At 36.5% G+C, this 20,757-nt stretch overlaps 1 long non-coding RNA gene across 1 annotated transcript in view; it reads left to right on the top strand.

The window, feature by feature from the left end:
- Nucleotides 1-18,700, top strand: part of LOC145505092 (uncharacterized) — a 72,080-nt gene extending 53,380 nt beyond the window's left edge. Inside the window, exon 3 of the long non-coding RNA XR_014052834.1 lies at nt 18,486-18,700. This is a non-coding gene — a long non-coding RNA (uncharacterized LOC145505092). The remainder of the gene's footprint in view (nt 1-18,485) is intronic.
- Nucleotides 18,701-20,757: the final 2,057 nt, after the last annotated feature.

Genomic DNA, 20,757 nt, shown 5'->3' with positions numbered 1-20,757 from the left:
TTTTGCTGACATACATATAAGATTTCACAATTTTAATTTTCTGTGTTAGCTTCCCTTGGTCAATAACAGTAACTCAATATTATTATCACAGAAACCCAGAACAAGTTCTATGTTGCAAAATATGACCACAGGCAATAACTTCAGTAAGCTGAATTATGTTTATATTTCAGTAGTATGATATATGTATAAAGTAGCCCAAGAAATTGCTAAAACTTCTCAAAGGATACCACAAAATTTACTTGCAATATTCTGTCCCAGTGATACCATCATAAATAACTTTGAGATAAAAATGTATCTTTAATGTTTAATAGAGTTGTCCTTGATGATAGAAAAGATTTAGTTAGAAAATATTTAGTAAAGTATCATAGAATTTGGTTAGTTTTACCATATTAATAATTTTAATATATCTAATTTCTTCATGTTTTATGCAAAGGTGATCTAATTTGGTTATATTTTCTCAATATAAAAAACTTATTTATATTAAAACTAATAACAAATCTTTAAATGATTCTTCCATAAGTATACAAGAAGTATAAATACTCGGAGCCTAAAAAGTTAGTACATTTCAAAAGAAAATTAGTACATGTAACTTTCTTGCAAAAGGACAAAGATTTTTAAAGAGAAGCATTTAACTTGTTCAAATTAGATACATCATTTTACAATAATTTCTCTGAAAACTTTAAAAATAAATTTCATCTTTTATTGGTGGCTCAGACGCTGTCTGTATGCCAGAAATCCGAGTTCGATCCCTGGGTCTGGAAGAACCCCTGGGGAAGGGAATAGCAACCCTCTCCAGTATTCTTGCCTGGAGAATTACATGGACAGAAGAGCCTGGTCAGCTATAGTCCATGGGGTCACAAGAGTCGGATATGACTTAGCTACTGAACAATAAACAGGGCAAATCTAAAATGAAAGACTATGCATAGGATCCCCCTTTATATTAAGAAAATTTCTGATGTGATTCAGTGTGCACAATATCAATATTTTCCTTATATATAGCCACATATCGAGTTCTCCTATTGACCTTCTCTTATAAGCGATGTGAAAAATACGATGATATTTAGAATAATGATCTCTGTAATGTTTCAATTATCATAGAAATTTCAGGGACATAACATGGTATGATTTTAGTGTTTGAAAAAGGTAAGTTAAAATGTTACAAATACGATAAACAGTCAATGCATATGTGGACCACTGCTTCAATACTATATATGAGTTTTTGAAAGTCATCAATTGATTGGTTCACTGGACAGTATTTCTTTTTCTTTTTGCTCTTTTTAAATAAAAACTTTTAAAACTCTATCTAAGGCCTTAACTTGAACTACAGTCACACAGTGAAAAGAATTTAGAAATATTTTCTGTTAATAACTGAAAATCAGTCCTACCAATTCTAATTGAGCCTCTTGAACTATTAATAATAAAGATATACTCACTATATGAATGGCTTAAAATCACTGTTTAATTCACACAGACTTCATAAAAAAAGAAGTATATCTTTAAACAATAAGAAAATTCATTGAAGTAGAAATAGATATTGTATATTTAAATGAATACTAATCTCAGCCAAACTAAACAAAAAATGCACACACACAAGGCTATAACTTTAAAATCTAATGTCATAATCACTTGAAATAAAAAGTATCTTGATAGTATATTTGTATTGAAACATCTTAAATACTGCAGTTGCAATTGCAAATCTTCCTTGCCCAAAGATGAAAACCACTTCATGGGACAAGAGGTCTCATAGCATATTTTGGGGGGTTATGTTCATAAATTTTAAATTGCTCCTTCTAAAATATTAAGTTTTGGTTATCAAACATTCAAACTTACATTAGAAAAAGCATCTATGCCCCCAAATTTTCTTTCCAACTATAGAATGCTGTACCTAACAGATGGCATAAAGCATCTGCTTACAAATAATTCCAAATTATATTGTGCTTGCCTGGTACTTAAATGAGATATTTCACAAAAATAAAACACTGCATTTGATTAGAATCTAATCTCTTTGAGTCATTTTAAGAATAGCTGAGTTAAGGGGAAAATGTATTCCTTTTGGAGGTATATTAGTTAATACTGGACAAATTTTAACTTTAATTTTGATACAAAGCTATTACTCTCAGATTCAGACTGTGAGAAACCAGTTTCCATGATGCATTTGATTATTTTAAGTGTCGTGCTGAAAGTTAATCTTTCATCCAAGTTTTTTGTTGTACTTTGTGTGAATAAATGAGGTAGTTTGGACTGAGAATCAAGTGTGATGAGATATTGCCAACTTCCAACTGCAGCAGATTTCCTTAAAGACTCATGACTTTTGAAACATTGTTAAACATTTACTGCTCATTATATTTTACAGAAGATCATTGATCATTTTTTAATACCAGCATTTGATTATTGTTGACCTGAAACAAATGGATTTCTAGAAAGTTTTTATTTGTATCATTTCTAGGCATTTTTCTCCACAGTCCCCGAGGCAACCATTTTCTTACTTCTATCACCATAAGGATATGAAGTTTTTATATTTCATATCCAAGGTACTTTACATTATGTACTTCTGTATCCTGTTTCTATTATTCAACAAAATGTATTTGAAATCATTTATATCATTCCTTTTATTAGTAGTTCATTTATTTTATTGCTGAATTGTTTCTCATTATATAAATAATGTACATATCATTAATCCATTTATTTTTTGTGGGCATTTGGGCTGTTTCTAGAGTTTATCTATTATGAATTAAGATGTCACAAGTATTTTGTACAATCGTCTTTGAATACACAGATTTTTATCACATTTGAAGAATTACATGATTCTAGAGACATCTAGGAGCAATAGTGAAAAGCATAGGAAGTTTTCACTCTAATATAAAAAAAAAGATTTTTGGAAATAATCACAGTTATTCAAAAAGGGTAATAAAATATCTTATCATCCAGATAGTTATGCATCATTGAAAAGATTCAAATAGAAGCTGAATAAATATCTGAAATGTTGGAGATAATTTCACATGTGTGGAAGTAGTCTAGTTACCCTTTCTGTACTCTTCCAATTCTAATATTCTAAAGTGGTAGGACTATGCTATGGTACATTTAGTAGATTTAGAACATTTACTTGGAATTTTGAAACAGGTAATTGCTATAATGCAAATCATATGTTTTATTGGCAAGTAAAGGGAGACATGAAAATAGTTAAAGAATAGAACTGAATGTTAAACATACCAAGAGGGAATTTACACTATATCACTGAACATAATGATTGCTACATACATATTAATATGCATAAGATTTTGCACAGAGAATAACTCTTTACAATGTTCAGGTACCTTTTTTCTATAAGGAAATGGCATGGTTTGTGAATGATAAGTGATACTCTACTTCAGTGAATATGGTAGTCTAATTTTTAGAGACTGACAAAATTTTAACCTTGAAGACTACGTTTTGCAAGTTTCACAGAACATCTACATATATACAATTCCTCACAGAATTTTAACATACAACTGATGAAATGCATATAAAGAGATCATTTATCAGTTTTCCATATTAAGAAAAGAAAAAAAACAATGTCCCTAAATGATCTTATAAATTACATAAATAAAAGCTGAAATCCTTTGAGGATATTGAATCATGATTAACAAAATCCAGAGTTTTTAATTTTTTTCTTACAGCACCAATTTGTAAAGGGTGTTATTTAACAAAGTGACTTTGGACTATGTGAATGTCCTTTCAAAATGTTCTGATAACGTGGCTTAGCAGCAGGACTTTTGTCACTGACTCAAACTAAAGCAAAGAACTCTGAAAAGTGCAATTGTTCTGTGAGAGTCTTCCATAGGAAGTAGAAATGAACAATGTGTTGAAATGTAAATTTCCTTCAGATTCTTACAAATCCTGCTCTACAGGGATTTCATTTTTCAAAGCAATCTTCTATATTTACTACTCCACTTGTTAAATTTTAACTCCCTGGGCCAAGATTTGTAAATGATCAGAGAACTGTCACCACAGGGCTAATTCAGGCATGTTCCCGCCCTTGTTACATCCTACCTCTTTCAACCTAATACTAAGAGACTGTATTTGCAAAGTGGTGTGGAAGAGACTGTAAAAATGCAGCTATTAAAATATTTCCAATGATTTGCTATTATAAAAAGTTAAGAACTAGAGCCATTCTTTAGAAAGATAGAAGCCAAAGATGCATCCCATTGTAGGTCATTATCTTCAGCCTCCACAGCCCAGTGTATTTATAAAGATAAAACAAACTTGTGAAGCGATTTTGTATTTGAGAGTAATTTACAAAGCAAATTCATAAGGATTCTGGTTTGTTCTCCGCTGCAGTGATGATGAGGTAATGTAAAAACTGGTACTATGACTTTTAATGCATCTTAGAGTTACGTCTTTTGCACATTAGATGCTATAATTTTTTTCTCTATCAGATGTATTCATCACATATTATATTTATTTATTGTTCTTCAAATTAGTGGATCTCTAAGGTGTTTCTCAGAAGACCAAGGGCTCAATAGAATTATATCAGAAGTTTCTGATGGATGAGAGGAAGGAGAATTTTATTCTATTCCATCGCATTTCCTTCCTATCAACCAGAATGAATCCACTTTGATCTGATTTACATAAAGCATTTCCATATAAAAGGAAGACTATACAGGGAATAAACACATATAAACACAGATACATATCAATTGGGTATGAGTGTGAAATTTATATTCCAACTAGTAGTATATTCTAGTAGTATATGTAGTATATAGTAGTATAATCCACAACTGTGTGCCTGGTTATAAATGTAGCTTGCTGCTGCTGCTGCTGCGTCGCTTCAGTCATGTCCGACTCTGTGCGACCCCATTGACGGCAGCCCACCAGGCTCCGCCGTCCCTGGGATTCTCCAGGCAAGAACACTGGAGTGGGTTGCCATTTCCTTCTCCAATGCATGAAAGTGAAAAGTGAAAGTGAAGTTGTTCAGTCGTGTCCGACTCTTCTTGACCCCATGGACTGCAGCCTACCAGGCTCCTCCGTCCATGGGATTTTCCAGGCAAGGGTACTGGAGTGGGATGCCATTGCCTTCTCCGATAAATGTAGCTTAGCCTTAGCTTATTAATTACAGAGACATAATTCCTACGTGTGTGTGTGATGAATATGCTTCTGTTACCTATAACATGATGTGGGAAGCCAAGGAAGACAACAGACATAATCTGACTTATGGTATAAAGTATCATTTTTGCAACTTTCCTATGAATAGAATATTGAGTATCAGTTGTAGAAGCATGGAAAACCACTGCCAATCTACATGAGCAATGCAGGCAGGAGACGACAGTCCCTTGAAGAGTTTAACAGTATGGGAAGTGATGAACAATAATAAGATTATGCATATATTTTGAAGAAAAAATGAATTTCTAAGAGATTAGATATGGCATGTGGCAGCATTTCAGATCCTGAGAGGTAAAATTGTATGTCACATATACCAAGCATAGAGTAAATAGGACTTGTAGTTATGATAGATGAGAGTTGCAAGGGTAACTACCAGTAAATTCAAGAAGTCTTAGTGGATGATGGTAACATTAACTGAACGTGTGAAAACTGTAAAAATAATTTTAAAGAGGGAAGCTTATTTGCTTGTAATTAAATCTTTATCAAAAATTTTAGTTGATAAGTCTAAAAAAGTTTTCATCAATTAGCTATTGTTGTTCTTAAAAAAAAAGCATTAAACTTAGTGGCTTAAAAAATATTTTAAAAATTACTATCATAGGATCATAAATTCTGTGTTTGAAGTCAGGTAATACTGGCTATACTCAGCTGATCTCAGCTGTATTGCATCTAAGGGTTGCTGGGTGGTACAGTTTGAAACCAGCAGCTTTCCTTACAATAGGGGATTGGCTCATAGTTAAAAAGCAGCAAGTCTGACCAAGAAAATAACAACTAAAGAAAGGATAAAAGCCAAAGTCCGAATGCAAAGCAATATACATTTTATTGCATACTTATGTATATGCCAGACCTAAGTAATTGAAATATGTGAAACTTTTTAATAAAAATGCTGCTGCTGCTGCTAAGTCGCATCAGTCGTGTCCGACTCTATGCGACGTGATAGACGGCAGCCCACCAGGTTCCCCTGTTCCTGGGATTCTCCAGACAAGAACACTGGAGTGGGTTGCCATTTCCTTCTCCAATGCATGAAAGTGAAAAGTGAAAGTGAAGTCTCTCAGTCGTTTCCGACTCTTAGCGACCCCATGGACTGCAGCCTATCAGGCTCCTCCGTCCATGGGGTTTTACATGAGTGTGAAAGTACTGGAGTGGGTTGCCATTGCCTTCTCCGTTGTGTGTGTGTGTGTGTGTGTGTATATATATATATATATATATATATATATACACACACAAGGGTAGCTCCCTTCTTTAATATATAGCTTTTGGAAAATAAATAAAAATTACATTATTTGAAATTCCCAGAAGACTTCAGAAGGTTTTATGTTTTATTTTTAGTTTTATTTCATGGCCATATTTAACTTAAAAAACCTTTCTTTCTTTAATAATTTTGTGCATTTTCAAAACACATAGACATATACATACATTCTGTAGCAGTCCCAAGATTTTTATGTCCTTTGATAGATCTTATTTGACTTCAAAAAAAGTACAAAATATTATCAGAATAAAAACAGTTTTTTGAATATACTTTGAATTTGTGACCATTTCTTAAAAGAATAATTTTCAATATTTGTTAGTAGGAAAATACATTTCCAGAATTTTCCTCTTCAGTACATCCTTTTAATTAACATCCTTCCTCCAAAAAAGTGACTTTTATCAATTGTTTACCAAGCTCATGATTCATGAGGATTTTTTTCCAGTTTTACTCAGATATAACTTAGTGCATAACATAATGATTTGATATATGTGTACATTGGAAAATGATTGCTGCAATGTTAATATCCATCACCTCACATACTTAAAATTATTGTTTCTTGTGATGAGAACTTTTAAGGTCCACTCTGTTAGCAATTTTCAAATATACAGTGCAGTGTTGCTAACTCTAGTTTACCATTTTGTTGTTAAGTTGCTAAGTCATGTCTGACTCTGCAATCTCATAGACTGCAGCATGCCAGGCTTCCTTGTCCTTCACTATCTCCTGGAGTTCATCACACTATACATTATATGAGGCTTCTGAGGTGGCACTAGTGGTAAAGAACCCACCTGCCAACGCAGGAGACATAAGAGCTGCAAGTTCAATCCCTGGGTTGGGATTGAACCTCCAGATCCCCTGGAGGAGGGCACAGCAACCCACTCCAGTATTCTTGCCTAGAGAATCCCATGGACAGAGGAGCCTGGTGGCCTACAGTCCATGGGATCCCAGAGGGTCAGAATGAACTAACGACTGAAGTTACTTAGCACACGCGTACGTTATATACATATTTCACCATACTATACATTATATCTTCAGAATGTATTGATCTTGCAGCTGGGAATCTGCACACCTTCATCCATTTATCCCATCTCCTGTCTCTCACCTCTGGTGATTATCAATCTGTTCCCTTTTTTATGTTTGATTGTTTGTTTTCAGATTCTACATAAAAATGTGCTCATGCAGTGTAAGTCTTTGTCTGATTTATTTTACTTAGTGTGATGTCCTCTCTTTCCCTGTGACTCATGAAAATTTAATTATAATGTATCTTGGTGTAGCCCCTTTGGTTTAACCTATTTGGAGTCTTTGGAGTTTCATGAATTTCATGTGCTCATGCAGTGTAAGTCTTTGTCTGATTTATTTTACTTAGTGTGATGTCCTCTCTTTCCCTGTGACTCATGAAAATTTAATTATAATGTATCTTGGTGTAGCCCCTTTGGTTTAACCTATTTGGAGTCTTTGGAGTTTCATGAATTTCAATGTCCATTTCTCTCCCTAGGTTTGGGAAGTTTTCAACTATTATTGCTTTAACTATACTTTCTGTCCGTCTCTTTATCTCTTTCCCTTTTGAGATCCCCATACTGTGTACATTGTTCCCTTTATTTGTGTCCCATAAGTTCAGTAAACTCCACAACTTTTCTTTTCTCTTTTCTTGTTCTTTTGTTTGTTTGTTTACTTCTCTAACTTAATAATTCCAAATGACTTTTTTTTTGAGTTTCACTGGTTTTTCTTCTTCTTGGTTGAGTTGCTCTCTGTTGACTTCTTCAGTTTAATTATTGACTTCTTAAACTCTAGGGTTTCTTTTTTAATGGTTTCTGTTTCTTTATTTAACTTCTCATTTTAACCATGCATTGTTTTCTCAATTTTGTTTGTCCTTGTTTAGCTTACAACTTATTTAAGAGGATTATTCTAAATTCTTTGTCAGAAAGTTCATAAATCATTTCTTTAGGGCCAGTTATTGGAACTTATTTTTCTTCTGTGGTGTCATATTTACCCGATCTTTCATGACTCATGATTCCTTGCCTTGGTATGTATGCATTTGGGTAAGCAGTCTCCTCTTCCACACTTTACAGTTTGGCTTCAGCAGAGACAGTCCTTTTGACCAGTCAACTCAGCTTGCAGTTTTGGATGAGTCTACTGGTAGCATCCTTGCACAGGTACAACTTGCTATTGGGGTCTCTATTTGGTGACATCACTGCCTGAGCTATGAGTTTAGGTGCATGCTCCTTGCTAAGAGCTCTTGGATAGGACTGCTGGCTGGATTGCCTGCTCAAGAGTGGCTATGATAGTCTCTGCAGATGCTTGGGTTCTCCACTCAGGCTTCCTAGTTGGATGAGATTAGATGCTACACTCAGTAGCTGGACAGGGCTGTGAATTTGCTTTCCTACATGGGTGGGGCTATAGAAGAGGCTCCATGACTATTACTTCTGAATATCTTGGGATCCATATCAGGCAGAATTTCCATGAAGCTCTTGGCCAGCCAGGCCCAATGTAGATGGATAGAATTTTCCACTTGGGTGCCATTGTTGGCAGAGATAAAGAAAAAAAAAAATCACAGCTTTCTAGACACTGTGGTTAGGCCTCCTGGTTAGACAGGGCTGGAAGCTATATTTAGCCTTAAGTGGGCCTTTGAATTTGATTGCAATCATGGGTTAGGTAATCAGGCTTCATAGCTTGTAGGGCTTGTTGGCTGTGGACCCAAATCAGGCATATCTGCCCACTGAACTCCTTGGCCAGGTAGGACCATAAGCTGGGCTCTGAAGAGGAGCAGAACTGCTAACAGGTCCTCTGGTTGGACACTGCAGCAAGCCTCCCATGTGTTCTAGTCAGATTTCCTGGTTAAATGGTACTGAAAGCAATGCTCAACATGAAGCTGGGCCACAAACCTTGCCTGAGTGGGTGGAACAGGTTCCAAATTGGTTTGGCTGATTAGCTGGGGACCCAAAACAAGCAGAACTACTCTGACACTGCTTTAAATGTGGCTGGAGGATCAGACATGGTGCTCCCAGTTGCTCCAGCAAGTTCCCAAGCCAGACTGTACTGGGGGCTATACATTACCCAGTGGACTGGGCTTTGAATTTGCTTCTCCGTCCTGTTGGGGCTGCAGAACTGGCTCCGAGGCCAGTTTGGCTTGTTGGTTGAGGCTTGAATCAGGCAAATCTTCTTACTGGGCTCTCTGGCCAAACAGGGCCACCATCTTGTCTCTGCACATGGATAGACCCACTGGTTGGGCTCTCTGCTCTGGTGCCACTTTAACCATGCTTGTTGGATGAGCCATGTCACCTCTCAGGTCGTTTGGTTAGGCTCCATGATTGGGTAAAACTTAGGACTATATTCAGCAGTAGGAAGCACTGCAAATTTGCTGTCTTTCCCAGGCAAGGTGATAGAAAAGGCTCTAGGGCGTCTATGGTTCTTTGATTGTGGATGCAAATCAAGCATAACTATATCTCAAGATGCTTGGCCAGATTGATTCATCAACTCATTTCTATAGTCCTGCAGGGTACTGCCTGGGATGTCCACTCTGGAGCAGATGAACAGAGAAAGGCAGCCTGCTGAGGTCTACATGCTGGTCCTAGCCTCCTTCTCCTTCTCCATCCCAATCTGATCTCCAGTAGTCAAGTTCCTCAAATCCACCCTCTATCCCTATGGGACAAGACCTGAGTGGGCCTCCCAGGAAGTGACCCACAGTGCAGGGGTTCTGAATGTCCTTGGGCTCTCTATTTCCTACTGGAGAAACCCGTGGTTTGGCACTCTGCCTGCCTCTCATGCTTCTAATGCCATTATTCTTGCCTGTCTCAGTCTCTGGATCAAGGCAGTGCTTCAGCTTCTCTCCTGTGTTCCAGGATTTTCATATTGATGTTTAGTCTATGGATACTTGCTAGCTGATCTTTTGATGACGGGAACTAAAAATCAGGAATGACCTACTTTGTCATCTTGATCTTGTCACTCCATTGCTAGCAGGTTTGCATTTAGACTGGATTCGGCAAGACAATTCATCTGATTTTTTCTTTTTTTTCATTGAAATACAATTGATTTTCAATATTGTATTAGTTTTGGGCATGGAGTGTAGTGACTCAATATTTTTGTAGATTATACTTCATTGTAAGTTATTACAGGATAATGGCTATAATTCCTTGTGCTATTCAGCATTTTCTTGTCACATACTATTTTATACATTGCAGCTTATATCTGTTAATCCCATGCCCCTAATTTATCCTTCCTTCCTTCCCTGTCCTCTTTGGTAACCACGTTTGCTTTCTATATTTGTGAGTCTTTCTGTTTTGCGTATATATTCATTGCATATATATTATATATATAAATATAGAGAGAGAGAGATTTAGACATATGAGTGATAACATACAATTTTGCCTTTTTCTGACTTATTTCATTAAGCATAATATTCTTTAGGTTCATCCATTCACATAGCTGCAAATGGTAGAACTTCCTTCTTTCTCTGGCTGAGTGATATTCTGGTGTGAGTAACATCTTAATACAATCATCTGTTGATGGGCACTTGGGTTGCTTCCAGGTCTCGGCTATTGCAAATAATATCCTTAAGCAGGTATGTTTTTGAAATAGTGCCCTCATATTTTCTGGGTGCATACCCAGAAGTGGAATTGCTAGATCCAGCTGGTGCTAGTAGTAAAGAACCTGTCTGCCAAGGCAGGAGATATAAGAGACGGAATTTCAATCCCTGGGTTGGGAAGATCCCTTGGAGGAGGGCATGACAACCCACTCCAGTACTCTTGCCTTGGAGAATCCCATGGACAGGGGAGCCTGGCAGGCTACAGTCCGTAGGATTGCACTGAATTGGACACAACTGAAGCGACTTAGCACACACACATGGTAATTATGTTTTTAGTTTTTTTGAGGAATCTCTATACAGTTTTCCAGAGTGGCTGCACCAATTTACATTCCCACTGACAGTGTACAAGGGTTCCCTTTTCTCTATATCCTCTTCAACATTTGTTATTTGTCCACATTTTGGTGGTGGCCATTCTTACAGATGTGAGGTGCTATCTCATTTTTGATACAAGTAAATGGAAAGATATCCCATGCTTTTGGATTAGAAGAATTAATATAGCTAAAATGGCCATACTGCCCCCAAGCAGTCTACAGATGTAATGCAAATACCTACTTAAAAAAAAAAAAAAAAGCACATGGCATTTTCCACCGAATTAGAGCAAATAATCCTGAAATAAGCCACAAAAGACCCCAAATTGCCAAAACAATCTTAAGGAAAAAAGGAAAAATAGACTATCCTATAACTTTTTGTATAAAGATATATAGATGACTAACAGGCATAAGAAAGGATGTTCAACATCACTAATTATGATAGAAATCCCAATTAGAGATCATCTGGTTTTGACACTCTGCTCCCAAGCTATGGGGGCTGGGAATAGGTTGTTGTTGTTGTTGTTGTTCAGTTACCCAGCCATGTCTGACTCTTTGCGACCCCATGGACTGCAGCTCTCCAGGCTTCCCTGTCCCTCACCATCTCCTGGAATTTGCTCAAGTTCATGTTCATTGCATCAGTGATGCTGTCCAGCCATCTCATCCTCTGATGCCCTCATCTCCTTCTGCTTGCAATCTTCCTCAGCATCAGAGACTTTTCCAGTGAGTCATCCATCCATATCAGATGACAAAAATTCTGGAGCTTCAGCTTCAGCATCAGTCCTTCCAGTAACTATTCAGGGTTGATCTCCCTTAAGATTGATTGGTTTGATCTCCTTGCTGTCCATGGGACTTTCAAGAGTTTTCTCTAGCACCACAGTTCGAAGGCATCAATTCTTTGGCATTCTGCCTTCTTTATGGTCCAGCTCTCACAACTATTCATGATCACTGGGACGACCATAGCTTTGACTATATGGATCTTTGTCAGCAGAGTAATGTCTCTGCTTTTCAACACATTGTCTAGGTTTGTCATCGCTTTCCTGCCAATAAGCAATCCTCTTCTGATTTCATGGCTGTAGTCACTGTCCGCAGTGATTTTGGAGCCCAAGAAGAGGAAAGCTGTCACTACTTCCACCTTTTACCCTTCTATTTTCCATGCAGTGATGGGGCCAGATGCCATGATTTTGCTTTTTTTAATATTTAGACTTAGGCTCTTTCACTCACTTCCTTCACCCTCATTAAGAGGCCCTTTATTTCCTCTTCGCTTTCTGCCATTAGAGTGGTATCATCCACATATCTGAGGTTGTTGATGTTTCTCCCACCTATCCTGATTCCAGACTGTAACTCATCTAGGTAGGCATTTCTTTTGATGTGCTCAGTGTATAGGTTAAACAAACAGGGTGACAGCAGACAGCCCTGTCTTACTGTTTTCTAGATCTTGAACCAATCAGTTGTTGCATACAGCGTTCTAACTGTAGCTTCTTGACCTGCATATAGGTTTCTCAGGAAACAGGTAAGCTGGTCTGATGTTCCCATCTTTCTAAGAGCTTTCCACAGTTTGTCATGACTGAACAGTCAAAGACTTTAGTGTAGTTGATGAAACAGAGATAGATTTTTTTTTCTGAAATTATCTTGCTTTCTCTACAATCCAGTGGATGTTGGCAATTTGATCTCTAGTTCCTCTTCCTTTTCTAAACACAGCTTAGACATCTGGAAGTTCTTGGTTTCCGTAATGCTGAAGCCTAGCATGCAAGTTTTTAAGCATGACCTTACTAGCATGGGATATGAGTGCAATTGTCCAATGGTTAGCACATTCTTTGGTACTACCCTTCTTGGGGATTGGGATGAGGATTGATCTTTTCCAGTCCTGTGGCCACTGCTGGGTCTTCCAGATTTGCTGACATAATGAATACTAAACCTTGATGGCATCATCCTTTAGGGACTTGAATAGGTCTGCTGGAATTCCATACATCCACTAGCTTTATTAACAGCAGTGTTTCTTAAGCTCCACTTGACTTTGCACTTTGAAATGTCTGGCTCTGTGTGACACCATCATAGTAATCTGGCTCAATAAGATCTATTTTATAATTCTCCTCTATTTTCTTTCTATCTCTTCTTTATCTCTTCAGCGTATACTAGGTCTCTACTATTTTTATCCTTTACTGTGCCCATCTTTGGGCAGAATACACCCTTGATGTTTCCCATTTTCCTGAAGAGATGGGGGTAGGTAGCTATGCTATTCAAGGTTGACTGGCTGTTTTGAGGGAGGCTTTGGCTCTCCTCCACGTATTGACTCATCCTCAACAAGGCAGCCCAAGCATTCTTGGGCAAGGATGGCAGAGGCAAGGTTCTCATGGCAGAGGCAAGTTGGCCATGACAGAGAGAGCTACTTCAAGCAGAAAAACAGAACATCTTGAGGTCTAGACTCAGAAATATCACAGCATCCTTTCCATAACATTCTATTTGCCAAACTAAATTCCAAGTTCATTCCAGAATCAGAATGTGTAGGGACTTCAAAGGTACCAGACAAGGGATGTGGAAACAGAGAGACTATTAATTAGAGCCATCAAAGCAGTCACTCTAACAGAATGTTCATAATGCACATCAAATTTTCCATTAGTTTTTGCTTTAAACAAGTCAAAAATCTTTATCATATATTTTACCTTGTACAATTACGTACTATTTTAGAAACTAGGTATTATATTACTAGAAGCATGCACTACAGAATCAGACATAGCTGGTTTTGAATCTCTACTTGGATTTACTTGAACATAGTAACCTATCTTTGAAACCATTAATTTTGTATTAGTTGTGGAGAATGATGCAAATATGCTAAGGTTTTATGCATATTAGGGATGATGCTTATTAGTATCTGAACATTATTACATACTCAGAAGCTTGGAGTTATGTCTTAAGGTTACATCTAATTCCTTATGGTGGGATGGCAATGTTAGCACATGTGGATATATACAAAAGTAAGGAAACCAAAGCTGTATCGTGTCATAGATGTCTGTCAGACTTTTAATTTGTAAGAATACAATTAGTATGAACTTGAGTTGTCTCTTATAAAGCTTTTTGTCCAAAATAAATATGGTGCTTTCTATAGAAACAATACAAATTAGACCTTTAATAGCAAAGCATATGCTTTTCAAACAGTATTGCTTCAATTTATTAGAAGACCCAAATAGCATATTATTATTTGATATTTTAAAGTGATTTATTGAACTTTTATGTGGTATAATATTCATATAATTATAATATTCATCAGTATTTTTATATAGAGGATTTTTATTCTGCTATGCATAGATGCTTCTACTATAGTTTCACTATCTTCCTTACCTTTCTCAGGTAAATTTTAAGGTGAGAATTAGAAAGGAAAAGTAGAGGTATTGAAATAATTTTTTAATCAGTGAAGCAATGCTTAATTTAGAATAATCTAGAAAGAAAATACTCAAAAAATTATATGAAGCACATATTATCTCTCCTAACCAGTGACAGCCATGATGGCAATCATAATAAAAAAGATTATTTATAAATTTAATCACAAAATAGCTTTTCCAAATCTAATTTTCAGTCATAATTTGCTTTCAATCAATATATAATCCAAAACAGAAATTTTAATAGGTCCCTTGCATATTTATAAGATCTTTTCTAATAACTTTGTCTCACAGACTTCTAAAAATTCAGTAGCTTACAGGCACAAACATTTCTTTTTGGTGCTGAGGTCTGTGGATGATTTGCACTTGGCTAGTCTCAGCCCTAGGCTGTAAGTCAGTTCTGGAACATTCTGTTCCTCATGTCTCCTCATTGTAGAACCTAGTTGGAGAAACCACTACATTTTAAGTTTCCCTCATAGTATTTCAAAGCTATTCAACAAAATCCTAGCAAACAGAATCCAACAACATATTAAAAAGATCATATATCATGACCAAGTGGGCTTTATCCCAGCGATGCAAGGATTCTTCAATATCCACAAATCAATCAATGTAATAAACCACATTAACAAATAGAAAAATAAAAACCATATGATTATTTCAATAGATGCAGAGAGAGCCTTTAACAAAATTCAACATCCATTTATGATAAAAACCCTCCAAAAAGCAGGAATAGAAGGAACATACCTCAACATAATAAAAGCTATATATGACAAACCCACAGCAAAGATTATCCTAAATGGTGAAAAACTAAAATCATGTCCCCTAAAGTCAGGAACAAGAGAAGGGTGCCCACTCTCATCACTACTATTCAACATAGTTTTGTAAGTTTTGGCCACAGCAATCGGAGCAGAAAAAGAAATAAAAGGAATCCAGATTGGAAAAGAAGAAGTAAAACTCTCACTGTTTGCAGATGACATGATCCTCTACATAGAAGACCCTAAAGACTCCACCAGACAATTACTAGAGCTAATCAATGAATATAGTAAATTTGCAGGATATAAAATCAACACACAGAAATCCCTTGCATTCCTATACACTAACAATGAGAAAACAGAAAGAGAAATTAAGGAAACAATTCCATTCACCATCGCAATGAAAAGAATAAAATACTTAGGAATATATCTACCTAAAGAAATAAAAGACCTATATATAGAAAACTATAAAACAGTGATGAAAGAAATCAAAGAGGACACAAATAGATGGAGAAATATACCATGTTCATGGATCAGAAGAATCAATATAGTGAAAACGAGTATATTACCCAAAACAATCTATAGATTCAATGCAATCCCTATCAAGCTACCAATGATATTTTTCACAGAACTAGAACAAATAATTTCACAGTTTGTATGGAAATACAAAAAAACCTCGAATAGCCAAAGCAATCTTGAGAAAGAAGAATGGAACAGGAGGAATCAACCTGCCTGACTTCAGGCTCTACTACAAAGCCACAGTCATCAAGACAGTATGGTATTGGCAAAAAGACAGAAATATAGATTAATGGAACAAAATAGAAGCCCAGAGATAAATCCACGGACCTATGGACACCTTATCTTTGATAAATGAGGCAAGAATATATAATGGAGAAAAGACAATCTCTTTAACAAGTGGTGCTGAGAAAACTGGTCAACCACTTGTAAAAAAATGAAATTAGAACACTTTCTAACATCATAAACAAAAATAAACTCAAAATGGATTAGAGAGCTAAATGTAAGACCAGAAACTATAAAACTCTTAGAGGAAAACATAGGCAAAACACTCTCTGACATAAACCACGGCAGGATCCTCTATGACACCCCTCCCAGAATATTGGAAATAAAAGCAAAAATAAACAAATGGGACCTAATTAAAATTAAAAGATTTTGCACAACAAAGGAAACTATAAGCAAGGTGAAAAGACAGCCTTCAGAATGGGAGAAAATGATAGCAAACGAAGCAACGGACAAAGAATTAATCTCAAAAATATGCAAGCAACTTCTGCAGCTCAATTCCAGAAAAATAAATGACCCAATCAAAACGTGGGCGAAAGAACTAAACAGACATTTCTCCAAAAAAGACATACAGATCACTAACAAACACATGAAAAGATGCTCAACATCACTCATTATCAGAGAAATGCAAATCAAAATCACAATGAGGTACCATTTCACATCAGTCAGAATGGCTGCTATCAAAAAGACTACAAGCAATAAATGCTGGAGATGGTGTGGAGAAAAGGGAACCCTATTACACTGTTGGTGGGATGCAAAATAATACAGCCACTATGGAGAACAGTGTGGAGATTCCTCAAAAAACTGGAAATAGAACGGCCATATGACCCAGCAATCCCACTGCTGGGCATACACACCGAGGAAACCAGAATTGAAAGAAACACATGTACCTCAGTGTTCATCGCAGCACTGTTTATAATAGCCAGGACATGGAAGCAACCTAGATGTCCATCATTAGATGAATGGATAAGGCAGCTGTGGTACATATACACAATGGAATATTACTCAGCCATTAAAAAGAATATGTTTGAATCAGTTCTAATGAGGTGGATGAAACTATAGCCTATTATACAGAGTGAAGTAAGCCAGAAAGAAAAACACCAATACAGTATACTAACACATATACATGCAATTTAGTAAATCAGTAAAGATAACCCCATATGCGAGACAGCAAAAGAGGCACAGATGTATAGAACAGTATTTTGGACTCTATGGGAGAGTGCGAGGGTGGGATGATATGGGAGAATGCCATTGAAGCATGTAAATTATCATATGTGAAATTCATCGCCAGTCCAGGTTTGATGCATGAAACAGGGTGCTTGGGGCTGGTGCACTGGGATGACCCAGAGGGATGGGATGGGGAGGGAGATGGACTGGGGGTTCTGGAAGGGAAGCATGTACACCCATGGTGGATTCATATCAATGTATGGCAAACCAATACAATATTGTAAAGTAAAAAAATAGATAAATAAATAAACTTAAAAAATAAAAAAAGGAAACAAAACAAAACAAACAAACAAAAAAATCAAAGCTACTCAAGAAAGGAAAGAGAAACATGAGTTGTCTTTTAAATTGCTGCTCAAACTGGAGACAGTGTCACTCCCAAATTCATTCCTTCAATTCAAATGATTATTATATCCATGTCCAACATCAATTGGGTGTGGACTTGTATTCTGACCATAGAGTAGGAGTGGGGAGAATATTCACTTAAAAATCTAAATATATGACATTACATGATTTTATGTAAGTTGTGTTTGTTCATAAATATTTAGGATTATTCTGCTTTCTCATTCCTATAAACAGATAAACATTTCTATATATCCATATTTCTTGAAGGTAAATTACTTAAGTATGAGAACTCTTCCTTTCATAGAGAGTATCACGGTAGGTATCCACAGCCAGAGGCACACTACCTGTTTCTGTGAACAAAGTTTTACTGGGACATAGCCACATCCATTCATCTATATATTATCTATGACTGCTTTTGCATAGTAAAAACAGCATTAAATAGTTGTGAGTGATAGAAACCAGATGCCTTCAAACCTAAAATGTTTACCATCTGGTCCTTTAGGAAAAGCATTGTTGACTCTAGCCTATAGAAATGCTTGCCAACTGCACTTCCCATCTCTGTAGGTACGTGCTACTTTTTTCTTTCAAGAAGATGAGTCTGTTTCAATTTTCCATGAATTTTATTGTGAATTTCATTAACTAGTAAAATATGGTGGAAGTGACAGTTTGACAGTGGGCATTAAAAAAATACTGACAGTCTCTGTTTTTACTTTTTAGATTTTGGACACACAAAGAATTCTTGGTTATTCTGTCGTGAGGCCATTTGGAGTAGAAGCCAGATGTTTCAGCTAACAGCCAATTTAGGTGATCTCCCAGATGAATACAAACATATGAATGACCCCAACCAGTAACATGTGCAGCAGAAAAACTGCCCAGTTGAGACCAGCCAACATAAAGAAATATGGAAAATAGTAAATCATTGTTTTAAGCCACTAAGTCTTGTGGTGGTTTGATATTCACCAATATGTAACTGACACACAGATTACCACATAGAACAGGTTTATTGCCATAAAAAAATTGACTTTGACTTTGCAGCTTGGCAACAAGCACAGGATAGAAGGCAGTGGGTAGGTTTGGAGAAAACTGGAAATGCAGTGTGGTAAATGTTTCTGGAGGTTCAGGAAAAAGTGACAATTTTTAGACAATATTCCATATTTGTAAGATCCTTCCAAATGCTCCTTGAGAGTTCCTAGCTATAAACTAGCTTTTTAAAACTTCTTCTGTCCTTGTGTCTCTTGCATTTCTGGAATGATTTATTTTAAAACTTTGTTTTATATTTAAAACAAAGAAATTTTAATTTGCTTCAAAGCTGATGGTAATTTTTACTTTCCTAAATGTCCTCGGTAATGTTAGTCTAGTCCTTTCATATTTAAAATTGAAGTCTGGCCAATCAACTACCAGTTCTGTGATCTCAACTCCCCAGTGCTATGGAACATTTCCCTCACAATATTATCTATTTAGTAAAGCTACTCACAAGAGGGTCATTTTTCTTAACGAAACTTTCATTTTAACTAACTTCCAAATTTGGATATGACCACATGGTTTTTTTTCTGGTCTTATTCCAAGACCCTGGCAAACCATAAAAGAACCCTTCCAGATGGGATGGGGAGATTGAGTCACTGTGTAACTATTTTCTTCTGGAGGGTAGTAGGTTGCTGTTGCTTGTAGCCTCCCAAGGTAGTAGACTTCAAATTCTAACATGCTGCTTTGATGAAAGGATTCCAAAGGAAATGCTCCAAACATTCCCAGTAAGTTTATGAATATTTCTTCAAATTAAGTCTTATCTAAGTTTTGCTTCAAAATCTGTCTGTCTTATATGTGGTATGATGACTTTGTATCATTATCACTTAGCTAAGATTGGACTACATTTCTCATAACTTCCCTTTTTTGCATAGTTCTAGGTTAGCATGGGCCACAAGGATATTTGCATGAAATTTAAGAGAAGTAGGTTAAGTAACAACAATTACATTTTCAAGCTTGATGTTGGATGTCAGGCAGTGCTGTGACTCGCACACAGTGTCACACAACAGCAGACTTGTCTGGCAGGCTTGGGGAAGCTGCTGCCCCCTCAGCTCTCATGGATCTCCTGCTTCAGCTGCCTTGAGTCTTAAGCCAGAAACACAAGGAGCTCCACAGTAAAGGGTGCCAGCTCCTTCTGCTGGTCTCCACATAGTCAAGGTTGGAGGCAGAGGAAGAGTGGTATGGATTCCATTGTGTTCTCATGCGCTCATCATACTCCTCTTCTTCACATCCAAATTTTCATTTCATCTAATGACTTCTACTGACCTGTAGAGACACTAGGCCCAGCATCAGGCTCAGATGTAACCGTCTTCCATAGAGTATTTTTTTAAGGGCTTTCACAGTTGCCTGAAGTGTAATCACTTCTTACATTAAGTCTCTTCTGTATCACTCTTAATCATCCTGCTTCCTTGCTCAAACTCTGACTTACACAGGAAAGCATATACTGCATAACTGAGTGAAGACTAGGATTCAGCTTTTTGAGTTTGTATTCGAAGCTCAGTCTCTTCCTGGTCCTGACCATGGACTAGTTCTTTAGCCTCTCTGTACCCCAATTTTTGCATTGTGAAAGTAGGGATGACAATATTATAGCCATAGAGCTTGTTACATCACTTAATGCTCAAGTACTTAAAATGTAACCAGCAAATATTATTACTGTTACTTTTCATCAAACTATAATGTTTCAGGAAGGGGAAAAATCAACTCATCCTTGCTGCTTTCATTTAATTTGTTGACATTTTCCTAATGTTGGTGTAATATAAATGTGTCAAGATCCTCATTTCCTAGTCCAATGAACATTGTCTCTTGTAATTTTATGTTCAATTATTTATTTTATTAGCATTTGGGGGGGAGAGAGAACCATTTGAGCTAAATTGTCTATCTATCCCAAAATCAGAAAACCTGCTCTTTTGCTAGTACTAAGGGCATTGTGTAGCACACAGTAGGCATTCAACATTTTTAAAATAAATTA

Source organism: Giraffa tippelskirchi, chromosome 5 (assembly GCF_054371585.1).
Source record: "Giraffa tippelskirchi isolate mGirTip1 chromosome 5, T2T-mGirTip1v1.2.pri, whole genome shotgun sequence".
Lineage (NCBI taxonomy): Eukaryota > Metazoa > Chordata > Mammalia > Artiodactyla > Giraffidae > Giraffa > Giraffa tippelskirchi.
Note: the sequence above shows the minus strand (reverse complement) of the source record. Positions and strands in the feature narration are given on the sequence as shown.